The sequence below is a fragment of the Macaca nemestrina genome, chromosome 14 (assembly GCF_043159975.1).
Source record: "Macaca nemestrina isolate mMacNem1 chromosome 14, mMacNem.hap1, whole genome shotgun sequence".
Taxonomy (NCBI): Eukaryota; Metazoa; Chordata; class Mammalia; order Primates; family Cercopithecidae; genus Macaca; species Macaca nemestrina.
Window position 1 is genome coordinate 5,700,012 of NC_092138.1, and position 13,203 is coordinate 5,713,214.

Genomic DNA, 13,203 nt, shown 5'->3' on the forward strand with positions numbered 1-13,203 from the left:
CCGCCTCGGCCTCCCAAAGTGCTGAGATTACAGGCGTGAGGCACAATGCCGGGCCTATTTTATTTTTTGAGAAAGAGTCTTCTTGCTCTGTCACCCAGGCTGGAGTGCAGTGGCACAATCTTGGCTCACTGCAACCTCTGCCTCCTGGGTTCAAGCGATTCTCCTCCCTCAGCCTCCCAAGTAGCTGGGATCACAGGCACCTACCACCATGCCTTGCTCCAACATGCCCAGCTAATTTTTTTTTTTTTTTTTTTTTGAGACGGAGTCTCGCTGTGTCTCCCAGGCTGGAGTGCAGTGGCGTGATCTCGGCTCACTGCAAGCTCCGCCTCCCGGGTTCACGCCATTCTCCTGCCTCAGCCTCCCAAGTAGCTGAGACTACAGGCGCCCGCCACCACGCCCGGCTAGTTTTTTGTATTTTTAGTAGAGACGGGGTTTCACCATGTTAGCCAGGATAGTCTCGATCTCCTGACCTCGTGATCCACCCGCCTCGGCCTCCCAAAGTGCTGGGATTACAGGCTTGAGCCACCGCGCCCGGCCAACCAGCTAATTTTTATATTTTTGGTAGAGACGGGTTTCGCCATGTTGGCCAGTCTGGTCTTGAACTCCTGACCTCAAGCAATCCACCCACCTTGGCCTCCCAAAGTGCTGGGATTATAGGCGTGAGCCACCATGCCTGGCTCAAAAGTAACTATTTTAAAGTGATCAATTAGGTGACATTTACTACATTCTCAGTGTTGTGCAGCCACCACCTCTGTTTCCAAAACATTCTGATCACTCCAAAATAAGCGGTTCCCACTAAGCAGTTAATCCCAATACCTGCCTCCCTTGGCCCCAACAACCACCACCCGCCAATCTAATTTCTCTATTTCTATGGATTTATCTATTGTGGATACTTCATATAAATGGAATCATATAATATGTGACCTTTTGTGTCTGGCTTATTTAGCATACAATTTTCAAGGTTCATCAGTATTTCACTCCTTTTTATGCCTGAATAATATTCCATTGTGTGCAAATACTACAGTTTGATTGGTCCCCCATCTCCCCCCCACCTTTTTTTTTTGAGACGGAGTTTTGCTCTTGTTGCCCAGGCTGGAGCGCAATGGCACGACCTCGGCTCACCACAACCTCCGCCTCCCAGGTTCAAGCGACTCTCCTGTCTCAGCCTCCCAAGTAGCTGGGATTACAGGCAAACGCCACAACGCCTGGCTAATTTTGTATTTTTAGTAGAGACGGGGTTTCTCCATGTTGGTCAGGCTGGTCTTGAACTCCTGATCTCAGGTGATTTGCCTGCCTCGGCCTCCCAAAGTGCTGGGATTACAGGCGTGAGCCACTGCCTCCACCTGGGCCCCCTTTTTATAATTTCTGTCTCATTATATCTCATTTTGTTCACACTTTGTTTTCCTGTTACTTTTTTTTTCCTCTGAGCATATTTAGGACAGTTGTTGATTAAAAGTGTTTGTCTAGTAAGTCCAATGCTGGGTTTCCTCAGAGATGATTTCTGTCATTCCTCTGCCCCACCCCTCTTTCCCCAGGCCAAATGGGACATTCTTTCATGTTTCTTTCTATGCCCTGTATTTTTCTTGTTGTTGAACACCAGGTATTTTGAATACTAGAATGCAGTGACTCTGGGAACCAAATGCTCCCCTGTCCTCAGGGTTTGCTGTTGTTGATTGCTGAGGGCTGCAGTTGTCTGCTTAACAACTTGTCCAAATCATTTGCACAGACTGTATTCCTGCTTGTGTGTGGTCAGTGAAGTCTTTGTTACAATATCTCATTGGTAAGCCAGTGACCTGAGGGAGATTTTCTTAGATGTCTGGAGACCAAAAGAAAATTTAAAAAATTTTGATTCTCCCGGTCTTTCCAGTTTGGCTCTGAGAGGGGCACTCCCTCAAAGCTATAGCAGTCTGCTTATAACTCTGCCTTAGCCCTCACCCGCTACTTGCTCCAGCAGAGGCGCAAAGCTAGCCTCCTCTTAGGTCTTTTCTGAGTATGCACCCAATACTGGGCAGGTATGTTGTACTCTTTTTTCCCTGGTATATGCATGGTCCTTCCAAGCCCATGTCCCCCAACAAACTTCCCCCAGCCTCCTCCTTCCAAGGTTTTTGGATTTTCTGCTGCTTGCTCTAGTCCACCATCCCTTGCCCCAGACAGGCATGGGTAGTGCATGAGGCTGGGTATGGTGGCTTATGCCTGTAATCCCAGCACTTTGGGAGGTCAAGGCAGGCGGATCACCTTAGGCCAGGAGTTTCAGAACAGCCTGGCCAACATGGTGAAACCCCGTTTCTATTAGAAGTACAAAATTAGCCGAGCATGGTGGTGTATGCCTGTAGTCCCAGCTACTTGGGAGGCTGAGGCAGGAGAATCGCCTGAACCTGGGAGGCGGAGGTTGCAGTGAGCCGAGATCGCACCACTGCACTCCAGCCTGGGCGACAAAAGCGAAACTCTGTCTCCAAAAAAAAAAAATTTTTTTCTACAGATGCTACCACTTCCCAGAAAGCTACTCCAACTCATGAGGGGGTGGTGGGACAAAGGTCAGCCTCTGCACTAGTCCCTTCAGGAACCAGCAGACAGGTCAGAATGAACAACCACAGTTTTTAAAGAAGGTCTATATTCATCCCTCATCCCTTGGTACCAAGCAAGCTATACCAAGAACATGAGCTGCTATTGTCACAGCCACTCCTGCTGTGCTAGGGAAGGATAGATGATAGCCCAGTGAAAACACCATAATATTAATACTTTCACTGGAATTCATATGCCTTTTCTTCACCAAGCACTTGCCCAGTGGTTGCAAGTGTTCTGAAAATTCTGAAAGTTTATTCTGTCAATTTTAGATTCCAGAGTTCCGAAAGTTTATTTTGTCAATTTTTGGCAGTTTATGGTGGTTTCAGAGGAGATACTGATTCTTTGAGTGCCCTACTTGCCCATTTTCTTTGGTTTGGCAGTTTCTTAAACTGTAAACATAAGCTTGCCATACAACCAGTAATTCCACTCCTAGAAATCTAACCATGAGAAATGAAACCAAGTCCATACAAAGACTTGCACATGAATGTTCACAGCAGCTTTATTTGGTATAGACAAGTTCTAACTACTCAAATTCTCATCAACTGGTGAATGGATAGCCAACTATCAAAAATGGAGCCAGACTTTTGATTCTCTATCATTTACAAATCTCCAAAATTATCATCCTTAAACATGAGTGATTTCATGTCACTATCCCCCCTCAAAAATATAAAGTGGTTTTTTAAGAGCCTAGAATGAAGACTATATTTCTAAAATGTGGTACTCAAGGTCCTCTGTAACATTTCTCCAAACTTACTTTCTAGCCTTTGCTTCTAATATTACAGCCCAGTCCTAGTGAGCAGTCTTCCTTCAGGCATCACCTGTAAACATTCTTGTCATTCTACTCAAATGCCATCTCTTCAGGAAATCTCCCTGCTTCCTCTACTGTGTCCCCATATAATCTGTAGAGTATAGCAATCACTTGTGGTTACAGTTAGGTATATATATTTGTTGCTTCAACCAAATACTGAAGCACTGAAACAACTATATAACATGCAATTTGTTACTGCTAGCATAATACCTCGGCACATAGTAGGTGCTTGATAAACATTTGCTGAATTCATGAATGTACGAATGTACATGGCCTACAAATGAAAAAGCTAAAGAAAATTTAAAAGAAATTCGTGAAACTGGGAATTATGGAAGAACAATTGAGAAATAAATGTAAACAAGAAAGGAAAAATAGGGAAAATGTTATATAGATGTTTTAAGTTAAAGACTCTAGAGCTTTAGGGAAGACACTTGGCCCAAGACAGAAGCAACTACTGCAGTTCCTCACACATAAGAGCCTGCTGAATGAACAATACCACTAATTGGTTAAAACGAACTTACAGCCAGGCATATCCCAGCACTTTAGGAGGCTGAGGTGGAAGGGTGGCTTGAGCCCAGGAGTTTGAGACCTGCCTGGGCAAAATAGAGAGACCCTGTCTCTTTCAAAAATGTCAAAATTAGCCAGGCATAGTGGCGCGTACCTGTGTCCTAGCTACTCTGAAGGCTAAGGGGGAGGACTGTTTGAGCCTGGGAAGTCAAGGCTGCAGTGAGCCATGATGGTGCCACTACACTCTAGCCAGGGTGATAGAGTAAGACCCTGTCTCAAAAAAAAAAAAAAAAAAAGCAAACATAGACACAAACAATAAAATAAACAAAACGCTATGTGAAACACATACTTAGGCAACACCCTCATCTGATTTTGGGAAGCAAGAGTAAATGGAAAAGCCAATGAATGCTGGGAGTCGCTGCCACCAGGGGCTTGTTTGGGAAGTATTTGTATTGCTGCAGACGGGAGTTATTTGAATGGTACCTCATGAAATGGGCCAGGCTGGGACTGGGGGATGGTTGGGGTGAGGTGTGGCCAGGTCCCTGACACATTCTGAGCAAGTGGAACTAATCCTGGTGTTTTCATTTGGCCTTTGGTTATATTTGATAGCATAATGCTTGCATGGGGCTTAGTAATGGTTCAAGAACCTGAACTAAGGAGAGCCATCAACTCATAGACAGAAAGCTTAGTTATTACCACATACCCAACTGTTGCTAATACTCTTCTCCAAAGACATAAAGAAGCAATTTTCAGTATGCAAACATTTAAATTTTACCTTTACTGCTGTGAATTATAGATACCAAATGGCATACCATCATAAACAGATGATGGCACAGCTCTTCCAGCTAGCATGCTGGTGATTTCATAGTGAAAATATTGTTTGTTTCACTAAAGCCTGCTTGAAAACTTTGAATGTGAAACAACTCTTATCCACTGAGGACTTTGCCTAAGTATAACTGATAGTTTTAATCTACCCTCCAAAAAAGAAGACAAAAACCCCCCCACTTCTCTGTAATTTAAGCATATATTTAGAAAAAAATGCTAAGAATGAATAAGGCACCCATAGTCTTTGAACCTCATATATTAATTTAAGAATGACACTTGTGAGATACAGCTGAAAACTACAAGATCCCTGTAAGCATTTACCAATATGCTATAAGTGAATGAAACAAAGAGAAAATAATCAAACCAATAAATACTGACAGATTAACAGGTACAAAGCTTGCACTAGGTTACACAGTAAAGCAGTCCAACAATACAAAGGATGTTCTATTCAGGAAGTAAAGATAAATGCATCTTGACTGAATAAAGTTATACTAAACACTAACTTTTCTCTTTGTTACAAAGGCTTTGTATAGGGTAGTCTACATGAATATTCTTCTGCTGAATATGTTTAACTCTATACTAGTGTATATCAACACCACCCAGCCATGCTTGTACAATTTGACTTTGACCCCACAGATAATAATTGATGAGACCAAGGATGGACACATGACCCAAGATGACCCAATCAGACTGTCTTGGAGAAACTTCACATTGAGAATCTGACCACCAGTCTTGGAAGTTGCTTAAACTGAAGACACATAGACGTGTCATTTTGCCATGTGCCTGTCAAACACAGTGAAAGCTGTTCTGCAGAAGACAACACCTTTTGGGAGAGGAGAGTGAGGTAGACTTACAGAAAGTGGTGGGGCTAAGGGAACACAAGACCTCAGAAAAAGAAAGCAAGATAGAGAATCTGAAGACTGGGTGGGCCACAAGGGTATCCCCATTCCTTTTCCCAGGCCCTAGGGAGTCGCTCTACTCTTCCTGCCCTTTGAGAGCAGGATATTCTTCAGTGCCCTTCCAGTACATCCCCTTGTGTACTAGGGCTTATTTGAAGTGTTGTTTCTATTACTTGCCACCAAAAAGAGTCTTAACAACTACAACAGTCATTTCTATTCCATTACTTAGTGACAATGAGGAATGTGGAATGGGGATGGGTGTCTTTTTTTTCCCCAGAAAGACTATCTAGGACACCGTTATTGAACACAGATAATAAAAGAAAGGGCAGAATTGCGCTCCACGTTATTTTTTTCTTTACCTTTCATCAATCTCCAGGGCCCTAAGCAATTATTTTAATGAATTTTTCAGTTTTACAATTTTTATCTTGGGAAGAGGTCACTGACCTCTTCATTCTGTTCTATCTGGAAGTCCCACAACAATTGACTTTTTAAATTATTTTAAAATTATTTTTTCCTTTTTGCTTTCTTTATTACCTTTTTAAAAATATGTCTTTGGGCCAGGTGTGGTGGTTCACGCCTGTAATCCCAGCACTCTGGCAGGCCAAGGCAAGCAGGTCACCTGAGCTCAGAAGTTCGAGACCAGCCTGGGCAACATGGCAAAACTCTGATTCTACAAAAAAAAAAAAAAAAAAAAAATTAGCCAGGCATTGTGGCATGTGCCTGTAGTCCCAGCTACTTGTGAGGCTGAGGTGGGAGGATTACTTGAGCTCAGGAGGTTGAGGCTTCAATGAGCTGAGATCATGCCACTGCACTCCAGCCTGGGTGACAGAGATCCTGTCTCAAAAACAAAACAAAACAAAAAAACATCACGTATTTTCCCCGTGTTAGTTGAAAAGTCACAAACCTTATTTTTGTTAAGTGGTTACCTTAGACATTTTATCATCTGTACTCATTAAAGTCTAAACAAATCCATGTCTCAGTCCTCCTCTTGAACACAATAATTCAGATATTTTCATTTCAAGCAACCTTGTATTACTATGTATTTTTGAATTCTAGCTTAAAAAGCCTCTCATATGGCATCATTATGATTATGTTATACAGTCACTGTTTGACATATTTCCCATATTCTTTGCTTTTTATTCCTTCTTGCATCTCAAACCTTCCTTCCTGGATCATTTTCCTTCTACTTGAAGATGATCCTTTCATTCTAAAATGTGTGTCTATTGAGGTAAATTCTCTCAGTTTCTATTTATCTAATATTCTCTTTATTTCACTTTCATTCTGAAAGAGAGTATTTGTTGGGTATAGGAAGTCTGATATTATTTTCTGTGAGAGTACTGAAGCTACCAGTCTATTGCTTCCTGGTTTCCATTGCTGCTGTTGAAGGATCAGAGTTTGCCAATATAGCCAATGCATTCCTTTTGGATGCTTCAAAGATGTTCGTCTCATCTTTGGTAACTGAAGTTCCATTAAATTGTATTTAGGTGTGATTGTAATCTCATAATGATTAAACTGTAATCTCATAATGATTAAAATTTATATTTTTTGTTTGGATCTTATTTGGTTTCTTGACACAGATTTTTTTAATACATAAAATATAATGTATGTCTTATAGAATGCAGGAAAAAAACATAAAATGTAATATGGCTTAACAGAATCTTGCCAACACCCCAGAAGTCCCCTGGCATTCCTTTTCCCCATCATATACCTCTCACTTTCTGCTAAAGTAGTAAGTATCTTGATATTTATTTATGTATTTATTTTAAAAAGATGGGGTCTCGCCATGTTGCCTGGGCTAGACTTGAACTCCTGGGCTCAATCTTCCTACTTAGCTTCTGAGTAGCTGGGACTATAGGGGCATAACACTATGCCCAGCTATCTTGATTTTTATACAAATACCTTCCTTGCTTTTTTTTTTTTTTTTTTTTTTTTTTGAGACGGAGTCTCGCTCTGTCACCCAGGCTGGAGTGCAGTGGCCGGATCTCAGCTCACTGCAAGCTCCGCCTCCCGGGTTCATGCCATTCTCCTGCCTCAGCCTCCCGAGTAGCTGGGACTACAGGCGCCTGCCACCTCGCCCGGCTGAGTTTTTGTATTTTTAGTAGAGACGGGGTTTCACTGTGTTAGCCAGGATGGTCTCGATCTCCTGACCTCGTGATCTGCCCGTCTCGGCCTCCCAAAGTGCTGGGATTACAGGCTTGAGCCACCGCACCCGGCCTTGCTTTTTTTTTCCCTTAGGTATTTTTCCCTACTTAAGTGTGCAACCCTAAACAAGGAAGTTTATTTTTTTGCCTATTTCTAAACTTTATGTATATAGAATCATAAAACATACATTTTGACTTGAATTGCTCAGTATTTTGTTTGGGAGGTTCATTTATGATGTTGTATGTAGCTCTATGCTGTTGTTCTTCTCAATTCTAAATGGTATTTCATAATAAGAATACATCACAGCCTTCAGAGTAGCAAGGACTACAGGTGCCCGCCACCATGCCCAGCTAATATTTTGTATTTTTAGTAGAGACAGGGTTTTGCCATGTTGGCCAGGCTGGTCTTGAACTCCTGGCCTCAAGTGATCTGCCTGTCTCAACCTCCCAAAGTGCTTGGATTACAGGTGTGAGCCACTGCACCGAGCCCCTGTGCATATGTCTTGATATACATGTGCACATGTTTCTTTGGATATACATATATATATATATACACACATACCTAGGGATATGTGAATCTTCAAATTTTACAGATAATATCAAAGTATTTGTGTCAGTTTACAGTTCCATCAGCAGTATATGAGAATATCTATTGCTCCATATCCTAATAATTGGCAATTAGTCTTTTATTTTTTTTTATTTTATTTTATTTATTTATTTTTTTGAGACGGAGTCTCACTGTGTCGCCCAGGGTGGAGTGCAGTGGCCGGATCTCAGCTCACTGCAAGCTCTGCCTCCCGGGTTTTTACGCCATTCTCCTGCCTCAGCCTCCCGAGTAGCCAGGACTACAGGCGCCCGCCACCTCGCCCGGCTAGTTTTTTTTTTGTATTTTTTAGTAGAGACGGGGTTTCACCGTGTTAGCCTGGATGGTCTCGAACTCCTGACCTCGTGATCCGCCCGTCTCGGCCTCCCAAAGTGCTGGGATTACAGGCTTGAGCCACCGGGCAATTAGTCTTTTAAATATTCTTTTTAATACCCACCATTCTGGTAGGTATGCTATGGAATATCATAATGATTTAAAATTGCTTTTCTTTTATTAATGGATTTAACACTTACATTAGTTTACTCGTCATTTGAATTTTGTGAGTTTCTTTGGTGCAACGGTCTGATCAAATTGCTTACCCATTTTCCTACTGAGTTGTCTGTCTTTACCTGCCATACCTACCACTTATTTACTGTTTCCAAGATATATTCTGGCCTGGCATGGTGGCTCATGCCTGTAATAATCCCACTTTAGGAGAGGCTGAGACACAGCCTCATATTTAAGCCATTATGTATAGACATGTAATGCATTAAGATTATTTAAGATTTAAATAGATAAGATATCAATAGATATACACATCCCGTAATAAATATCCCACATCAACAAACAGGCATGCATTATGATTTTTAAAAATTATTGTTGTAAAATACAGATAACATAAAATTTATCTTAACCACTTTTAAGTGTACAGTTTAGTGGTATTAAATATATTCATAATGTTGTGCAACCATCACCACCATCCATTTCCATAACTCTTTTCCTCTTGTAAAATTTAAACTTGACACCTATTAAACACTGACTCTCCATTCCTTCCTCCCTTTGCCTTTAGCAACCACCCTAAATCTCTAATTTAGACTACTCTAAGTACCTCATGTAAGTAAAATCATACAGTATTTGTATTTTTGTGACTGGCTATATCACTTAGCATAATGTCCACAAACTTCATCCATTTTGTAGCACATATCAGAATTTCCTTCCTTTTTAAGCTGAATAATATTTCATTATATGGACAGACCGCATTTGTTTATCTATTCATCCTTTGATGAACACTTGGATTGCTTCCAATGTTATAGCTATGGTGAATAATGCTGCTGTGAACACAGGGGTAGAAATATCTGAAGACCCTGCTTTAATTATTCTGGTATATACCTCAAGTGAAATCACTGGATCATAGGGTAATTCTATTTTTAATTTTCTTAGGAACTGCTCTTCCGTTTTCTACAGCAGCTGTACCATTTTATATTCCTACTATAACAGTGTGCAAGGGTTCTAATTTTTCTTTCTTGCCAGTGCTTGTTATTTTGTTTTTTGGATAGGAGACATTCTTTTATTTTTTATTTTTTGGAAACGGAGTCTCACTCTGTCACCCAGGCTGGAGAGCAGTGGCGCAATCTCAGCTCACTACAACCTCCACCTCCCAGGTTCAAGCGATTCTCCTGCCTCAGCCCCCCGAGTAGCTGGGATTACACAAAACTTTTACATTTTCACTAAGTCCAATCTATTTCTTTTCCTTATGCTGACTATACCTTTGCTGTCATATCTAAGAAATCACTTGCCAAATCCAATGCAGTGAAGCTTTTCCTGCTTCTAAGACTATTACACTTTTACACGTAGCTCTTTGATCCATTTTGAGTTAATTTTTATATATGGTGTTAGGTAAGGTTCCAACTTCATACTTTTGCATGTAGATATCCAGATTTCCTGACACCATGTGTTAAATGAATGTCATTTCCCCATTGAATGGTCTTGGCACATTAGTCAAAATTAATTTGACTAAGTATGGGATGGTTCATTTTGGGCTCTGTATTCTATTCCATTAGCCAATGTCTGTCTTTACATCAGTCCTACATTGTTTTGATTATTGTAGCTTTGTAGTAAGTTTTGAAATCAAGAACTGTGAGTCCTCCAGCTTTGTTCTTTTTGAAGATTGTTTTGGCTATTCAGGGTCCCTTGAGATTCCATGTGAATTTTAGAATGAGTTTTTCTATTTCTGTGAAAAACATCACTGGGATTTTGATAGAGATTTCATTGAATCTGTAGATCGCTTTGAGTAGTACTGACATCTTAACACAGAGTCTTCCAATCCATGAATTTGGGATGTGTTTCCACTGATTTATGTCGTCTTTATTTTCTTTCAGCAATGTTTTGAAGTTTTCATTGTACAAATCTTTCACCTTCTTGGTTAATTCCTAGGTATTTCATTCTTTTTTATGATATTGTAACAATATCATAAATTGTTTTTGTAATTTCCTTTCCAGATTGTTCATTGTTAGTGTATAGAAATGCAACCCATTTTTGTTTTTGTTTTTCTAACCAATTTTAGTGTGTTCACTTTGTATTCTGCTACTTTGCTGAATTTATTTGTTTTCACAGGTTTTTTGGGGTAGAATCCTTAATTTTTTACATATAGATCACATAATCTGTAAACATAATTTAACTATTTCCTCTTATAGACAGCCTATAGTTATATCATTTAAAAAATACATTCTGCGAATCTTGTCTTTTGATTGGAGAGTTTAATCTAGTTACATTTAAAGTAATTACTGATAAGGGAAGGATTTTTGTCATTTTGCAGTTTGTTTTATATATTACTTATAGCCATTTTGTCCATTTCCTGTATTACCTTTTCCTTTGTGTTTGGTTGGCTTTTTCTAGTGAGGTATTTAAGCTCCTTTCTTGTTTCCTTTTGTACATGTTCTGTAGTTATTTGCTTTGTGGTTACCTTGGAAATTACATTTAAGATCCCAAAGTTGTAACAGTCTAAATGGAATTTATACCACTTTAACTTAAATAACACACCTAAACTGTTACTTTAACAGCTCTGTCACAAAATTACATCTTTATGCATACTGAGTCCCAAAACACAAGCTACAAATTCTTTGAAATACATTAGTCTCTTAAATTATATAGAAAGCAGTGTCTGAGGTTACAAACCAAAATTATAATAATATTAGCTTTTAGACTAATATTTTTAAAGTGTAATAAGTTCTAGTGTTTTATACTACTGTAGGATGATTATAGTTAATATATTTTCAAGTAGCTAGAAGGATATTGAATGTTATAACACAAAGAAATGATAAATGTTTCAGATGATGGATATGCTAATTAATCTAATCACTAACCATTATACATATATATCTCACATAACTGCATACCCCATAAATAATGTACAATTGTCAATTTTAAAAATACAAAAGTATTAGTCTCTTATAATCATGTTGAAAACGAAAAGTGGAATCATAAACAGTTGTTACAACACTATAAGCTTTTATAATTGCTCATATATTTGCCTTATTGAGATCTTTATTTCTTCATGTTGTCTTGAGTTGCTGTCTATGGTCCTTTCATTTCACCCTGTAGGACTCACTTAAATATTTCTTGCAGGCCGGGCGCGGTGGCTCACGCCTGTAATTCCAGCACTTTGGGAGGCTGAGGCGGGTGGATCACGAGGTCAGGAGATTGAGACCATCCAGGCTAACATGGTGAAACCCTGTCTCTATTAAAAATACAAAAAATTAGCTGGGCATGGTGGTGGGCGCCTGTAGTCCCAGCTACTCGGGAGGCTGAGGCAGGAGAATGGCGTGAACCCAGGAGGCAGAGCTTGCAGTGAGCCGAGATCGCGCCACTGTACTCCAACTGGGCGACAGAGCGAGACTCAAAAAAAAAAAAATTTCTTGCAGGACAGATGTAGTGGTAACAAACTCCCTCAGCTTTTGTTCATCTGAGAATGTCTTAATTTCTCCTTCACTTTTGAAAGAGAGTTTTACTGGATACTGTATTCTTTTGTTTGCTTTTAGCACTTTGAAAATGTCAGCCCAGTGCCTTCTGCCCTCCAAAGTATCTGAGAAATCCACTGACAATCTTATTAAGGATGTCTTATGTGTGCTGCTTTCAAGTTTCTGTTTTGCACGGGTGTATCTTTGAATTCTTCTTATTGGAGTTTGTTGAACTCGGATGTTTATATTCATGTTGTTCAACAAATTTGGGAAGTTTTCAGCCATCAATTCTTCAGATGTTCTTTCTGTTCCTTTCTCTTTCTTGTCTTCTTCTGAGACTTGCACAGTGCATAAGTTGATCCTCTTCAGGGTGTACCACAAGTCTCTTATGCTCTGTTCATTCTTCTGCAGTCTTTCTTATTTCTATTCTTAAGAATTGATAATTTCCATTGCCCTATCTCCAAATTTGCTGATTATTTCTTCTATCTGCTCAAATTGGCCTTTGAATCCCTTTAGTGAATTTTTCATTTCAGTTATTGTAGTTCTCAGCTCCAAAATTTCTATCTGGTTTTAGACTTAGTATCTCTGCGTTGCCATTTCCATTTAGTTCATGCATCATTATCTTGACTTTCTCCAGATCTTACTTCAGTTCTTTGAGCATCTTTAGACAGTTTTTACAAGTCTTTAGTAGATCATCTGCCATCAGGTTTTCTTCATGGACAGTTTCTATTTATTTTTTTCCTTTGAAAGGCTATACTTTTACGTTTCTTTGTATGTCTTTTTTTTTTTTTTTTTTTTTTTTGAGATGGACTCTCGCTCTGTCGCCTAGGCTGGAGTGCAGTGGCGCCACCTCGGCTCACTGCAACCTCTGACTCCTGGGTTCAAGCAAATTCCCTGCCTCAGCCTCCCGAGTATCTGG

General features: G+C 39.9%; 1 protein-coding gene across 4 annotated transcripts in view; it reads right to left on the bottom strand.

Annotated features, from left to right (window-relative positions):
* The window catches only part of CENP (centromere protein P), a 275,211-nt gene that overhangs the window by 28,768 nt on the left and 233,240 nt on the right, over positions 1-13,203 (bottom strand). The window contains exon 7 of one of the 4 annotated variants that reach the window (XR_011612321.1): positions 6,139-6,274. The exons of the other annotated variants lie outside the window; for them this stretch is intronic. The gene's annotated coding sequence lies outside the window, so the exon portion shown is untranslated. The remainder of the gene's footprint in view (positions 1-6,138; positions 6,275-13,203) is intronic. 4 annotated transcript variants of the gene reach the window in all.